A 6223-nucleotide genomic window follows, 5' to 3' on the forward strand; every position below is an offset into this window, starting at 1 on the left:
GAATTTGTAGGGGGTAGTGTAATTTTTAAACGGTTAGCTGCCTTTTAGTCTTTTCTACCTCATAGTGAACACAAGCATGTAGGGGGTAGACGGTTAGCTGCCTTTTAGTCTTTTCTCCCTCATAGTAAACACAAGCAGACACTCGAAACTGTTGCCGGACCTCCCCCACGTTTATATGAATGAAACAGTTGTAACAGCTTTCCTCGATAGTTGAGAGACCGCCCTTAACCACAGTTGTACAACATCATCCATATAAGAGAAGAACGGGAAGCTCAAACACTGATTGGCCAAGTGAATAACAAAATAATCGCAGGCACCAGAACCCAAATAAGGAAAACAGTGGGGAATCCTAGCACTCGTTGGTCAAGGCAGCAGTAGTAGACCCAGCCCACATATACATGTATATAATGCGTGGAGATTACTATGCTTGTGTGTGTGTACCTTTGGGAACAGCACCCGACTTTGCAAAGTTGAATGAAAAAGTTTTGGACAGACTCCTCCGTGTCTTTGTTCCTGGGAAGGGAAATGAAAAGTGCCGTAGATGGGGCTGGATAGCCACTTATCTCGCACAGAATTCCAGACTGTGTTGCCTTGGAATCTGTAGAAACAGTCAAACAGCTGAACTCAAAAATAAACACATCATTGGGAGTCTAAACTAAAATGAGTTATTGAAATATGAAAGGGTGTGTGGTGCAGGAAGAAAGGAATGATTACAGCCAGGAATTAAACCAAGGGTGTGAAAGTAAATTGCTGTTGCTTATAAATGGGAGCCTTTTGATGGATCAGCAAGTTCTGGTACAAGTGAGCACTTGGGCGGTAGAGATTTTAATATTCTGGATATTATAGGGAGGGTGATTGTGGGATGCTGGCCAGTAGTGGGTTTAGAGAATGAAATCTAGAGTTAACAAAAGGAATGAATGAGTGTTTCAGTAAATGAGCTGAGACTGTGGTGAGGTCAGGTGATATCACTGAAGTCAAAATAGTGGTCATGGAGTGGGACTGCGCTGTCACCCTCAGCTGTGGGATTCAGCTGTTTGTCAGTTTGTGAATTAAGTCTGTTACAAGCTCAGGAGCTGATTGGCCCTGGCAGAACCCAAACTGGGCGTCACTGAGCAGGATATTATGAGCATGTGCTTGACAGCACAGTTGATGACAACTTCTATCACTTCACTGCAGAGCGAGTGGGGACTGATGGAGGGAAATTGGCTGGGTTGGATGTGTCCTGCGTTTTTGTATTCAACAACACTGGAAAACATTTCCCAATGTCGGTAGGTGCCCGTGCTGGAGCAGTACTTGTCTTGGTGGGCAGCAGGTTCTGGAGCACAGCCATTAGTACTATTGCCACAATGCTGGTAGGGCCCATAGCCTTTACACTACTTGTCCATTTCTTGATCTGATTTGAAATGAGTTTTCAACCAATTCGATTCCTATCTGTGATGTCATTGACAAATGTAAAGGCTCATCCACATGGCACTGGTGGCTGAAGATTGCTGTAAATGTTGTCGTCTTATCTGTTGCATGAATGTGTGAGGCCCCTCCATCAGTAAGGGTGGGGATATCTGTGATGCTTCCTCCAGTGAGTTGTTTAATTGCCCATCAACATTCGTGACTAGGTGTGGCAGAACTGCAGAGCTCAGATCTGATCCATTGGCTGTTGGATCACATAGTTCTATTGGTGTTGCTTGCACTGTATGCCTGGTATTGCTCCTGGCATGCCCTGCGGAATTCTTCATTGAACTAGGGTTGATTCCCCTGGCTTGATGTTAATGGTTGAGTGGGGGATACACCAGGCCATGAGATTTCAGATTGGGCTGGAGTACAGTTCTGTTGCTGCTGTTGGCCCACAGTGAGACAGAAGTTGCAGGGTCAAGAGGGCCGATTGTGTTGTTGTATTTTCCAGTGCATTGGTAGATGTAATGTGGGCCATCCAGTTTCATTCCTTTGTTGAGACTGTGCAGTGATTAATACAATGAGTGATTTGGTGGGCCACTGTCAGGAATGCAACTTCAAAAAAAAAGGCTGTGTGATTTTCACATGAAAGAAGTGAAACGATCATGGTATTCGAACAAATGAAAGACTCAACAGACAATCAAGGTATTTTTCAATGGATAATTTCAGTTACATCACACTATAAATTTTTGCTATAAATTCTGTGTCTTAGATTTGTGCCCTCCACAATCACCTGATGAAGCAGCAGCGCAGCGCTCCGAAAGCTAGTGTGCTTCCAAATAAACCTGATGGACTATAACCTGGTATTGTGTGATTCTTAACTTAGAATATTACAGCACTACTAACAGGGCTGCATGTAAACCGGCTCAGTCCAGTTAATCAACATATTCGGAAGAAGTTTGATGACATAATATTAGTCAAAACCGTCAACTTCAACTCGCAATGTTGCTCTAAACAAAAACTTCAGGCTGACACAAATCTCCCCACCCCAGTGCAGTGTGCTAACCGGACCCAGCCCAGGAATTGGAACTGGGACATTGGTGGACTGTGATCTCAAAAGAAGGGAGCAAACACAATTCTGACAGATTACTCCTCAAAGGTGAGTAGCAAGTTTGAGACAAGGCAGGTGGTATGCAGCCTTGCACTTAGCTTAATTGCATTTCTTATTGACAGTCGTGTTTTGCAAAGAATAAAGAACCAGTTTGTTTTCCGTGGGTGGGGAGTTTTATCCTCGTTGATCACAGTTGCTGCCTCTCACTCCCCAAGTCAAATCATAGGATCGATAACAAAACAATAAACCGCAGGTGCTGGAGAAAAAAATGTTAAATTTCAAGTTCACTGACTCTTTGTCTGTACGGACAAAAGGTCATAAGACTTGGAACTTACAATGTTTTATTCCCCTCAGAGATGCTGCTGGACCTGCGGTTCTCCAGCACTGTGCTTTCGAAAGTGAGCTGTAGCATTTTTCCGATCTGTTTTGTAAATAATCTCCAAAAGTGAAGGTTCATTGCAAACATGAGCATAGTTTCCACACTTGAGTTACACAGCACGTCTCAGTTTTAAAACAAGATTTAACTCAAAGTAACATTCCATCTCAAAATTAGCCAAGTTACACCAGTAATAAAGCTCATCCACCCAATCAGGCACTTCAGTACAACATCCTGCAGTGTTGCACACAGCCAACTTTACCAAAGAATGATCACACGTCACAAAATTGAACGCCGAGAGCATGTCTTTTTCAAGGAACTGAAGTCAAACTCAATTTTTGGGAGGATTTTTATTTAACCTGATTGAACGTTGAAATCTCAGAGCATAATCTTCGCTTTTTTAAACAAAGTGTGTGGGAAACATCCCACATCTTGCTAAAGGTTCAGTTCGGTCGGATACATAGAGCTAAAGGTCAAGCAAACATCACACTTTCCATTCACTTCTACAAAGGGCTGACATCACATTTCTTCAGGATTTAAAGAATTTTATAAATTGTTTGTAAAATCATTTGTCACGTTAAAGAACTGGACAATAAATGTCATTGTATGCAATAAGAGTGAAGTCCGTGACAGCAGATTTAGCATTGGAGGGCAGTGCGTGCACTTTCTAAATTCTGGGAGCACTTTGGGAGATTGCTCCCAGATGGTGATAGTGAGCATATCTGGAATGCACTGTTTAGATTTGGGAATCCATGGGAGACAATCTGTGGTTTCAATAGTGCTTGGCTTGTGTTGTTGGTGTACAGTAAGCAATTCATAAAGTTACTTATGTATTATTGTTGACTACCTGAATGGTATTCAAATCTGCCAGGTTGCCTTCAATAGTGTAAATGCATCTATTGTAAATATTTGGAATATTCCAGAACTGCCCAGTGCTTGGCAAATTCAGGGGTGACAAAAAATCACATTGAGTAATTTGAAATTAAGAATCCAAGAAGACGTAACCACTGAAGTATTCAATTCAAATAGTTAAATGGAGTGCTCACATTTAAAATACCTCTTATCCATAGGAATGGATGGACGGACAGAATTGGGACCAAATTCCTAGCTGGGGCATGTGAAATGTGCTTTGATCAAGTCACCTGCATTTACCAACAATAATTTGGTAAGCTCAGAAATTTAAGAAACAATACATACTTCATTGCTACTCCAGTTGGGTCCCAAGCTCTGTGAAAAAATAACAATGTTCAGGTTTATTGCATACACTCTGAAACACGTGTTTCTTCTACAGATCTTGCAAGTTTCCCCAATGAGCATAGTCCATCCAAATGATGTTGCTAACTTTGGCCAACTCATTTCTTTCCGAGCCTCTATAGCCTGAAGAGAGATCAGAAGCAATTACTCCATTACCGACGAGGATTCTTTCCTTCAGAATTGACTTCCATATATTCAGTGTCCAGAAAAGATAAAAAGCTTGTTATCTTTTATAGAGCAATGATTCAGTGGCAGTAAACTGCTAACCTTTTCTTGCTTAACAATCAAGCTGTCTAAATTTTAAAAAATGAACACATCTTAATAGTTCACTAGATCCTAACGAAATATTTTGTGCGAAACAAATCACATGATACATAGTTATTCAGATAATAAAACAAGTTTGTTCATTGAAGAACCCAGAGGAAAAGGCCATGAAATAATGTGAGTTTGATATACCTCAATCATCATTTCAAGTGCATTCTCTGCATAAATTCTCCTTTTCTATCTCGAAGTATTCAACTTCTTGAATAATTGAGAGAATTAAGTCACAATTGTACAACACAAAATCAGACCCTTCAGTCCAACTTGCCCATGCTGACCAGATATCAAAAGTTAATCTAATCCCATTTGCCAGCATTTGTTCCATATCAATCTTAAACCTTTTCTGCTGATTATCAGTTTATTTTACTTTCTCAGCACTTGAAATACTGACTTTTTTTTTCTCCCAACACTGGTTAAAGAAATCATAAGTTCATTCATCTAAGTTAATTTTGTAATCTTGCACAAAGAAACAAGTGAGAACAACATATAGCTGAGTGCAAAACAAAATACCGCAGCTGCGCGATATCTGGGAACACTCTGAAGGTGAGGCACTAATACTGCACAAGTTTGTCAGCATGGTTTCAATTACTGACAATAATTTAGTAATGTCTTAGCCTTCGCATAGTTAAGGTAAATGTGAGATATCTGAATTTCATGAATTGGTTCCTATTGCACTTTGATCAACAACAATTATTCTTGGTTAAATCTAGTCAAAGGAGGAAGTGACGACCAAAGAAGCTGGACATCAGAGTCGAAAAGTGTCATGCTGGAAAAGCACAGCATGTCAGGCAGCATCCGAGAAGCAGGGGAGTTGATGGTTCGGGCATAAGCCCTTCATCAGCAATCACAGGCTTCAGAAAAATAACTGGCATAGACTTATGCCAATACATGCGGAGAAGGGTCAAAGCACGTTACTATCAGATCAGAGACTAATTTCAGATTTGGTACCATTCAGTGCAACATTTCAGTATGATATTTACATATGTACCTAAAAGAGAAGTTGTCAAAAATTACAATCTCTAGAATGATTATAGAATTAAATCTGGAAATAAAGCTGGTGAACAAGAAGGGCAAAGTGAAGTCCCATCAGTATCGCCTTGGGCAGTGTCAAGTAAGAATTTGAGACCAGCGTTGCCACTTTGGTGTAACCTGCAGTCTGGCCAAATTGCAGCAATTTTATCTGCAAACTATTGAATAAAAAATCCTCCTTGCACAATAATGAGGCAGCATTTTGGGATGTTATTTTTAAAATATATTATTTTCAAAGTTACTCACAATTAAGAGTGAGCACTTGGTGCTGTCTGCATAACAGTATGAAAAGGAATTAACAGAAAGAAACATTATAACCCAAATGCAGAGTCACTAATTTTTTGATATTGCATGGGTCCATCATTGATAAGTAATCAATTTTTAAAAATAAATACAGATACATTTACTAACTACATTGGAGTACAGTCAAGTTTCTTACCGAACAGTGACAGGATTGGACAGACTCCGCATGGATTTAAGAGAGGGGGATCATACTTAGCAAATCTACTGAAAGAATCTACAGAGTCGAATGTTAAAGTAAGAAATTGCAGGACATTTAGAAAAGCTTATCATTAAACATGGTAGACTGGGTTTTGTGAAAGAGAAACTATATTTGACAAATTTGCGACAGTTCATTAAGGAGATAACAAGCAGGGGTGAGAAAGGGCAATCCAATGATGTTCTGTATTTGGATTTTTAAAATGCAAATGATAAGGTGCTACATAAAAGTTAATTGCACAATT

The sequence above is a fragment of the Chiloscyllium punctatum genome, chromosome 24 (assembly GCF_047496795.1).
Source record: "Chiloscyllium punctatum isolate Juve2018m chromosome 24, sChiPun1.3, whole genome shotgun sequence".
NCBI lineage: Eukaryota > Metazoa > Chordata > Chondrichthyes > Orectolobiformes > Hemiscylliidae > Chiloscyllium > Chiloscyllium punctatum.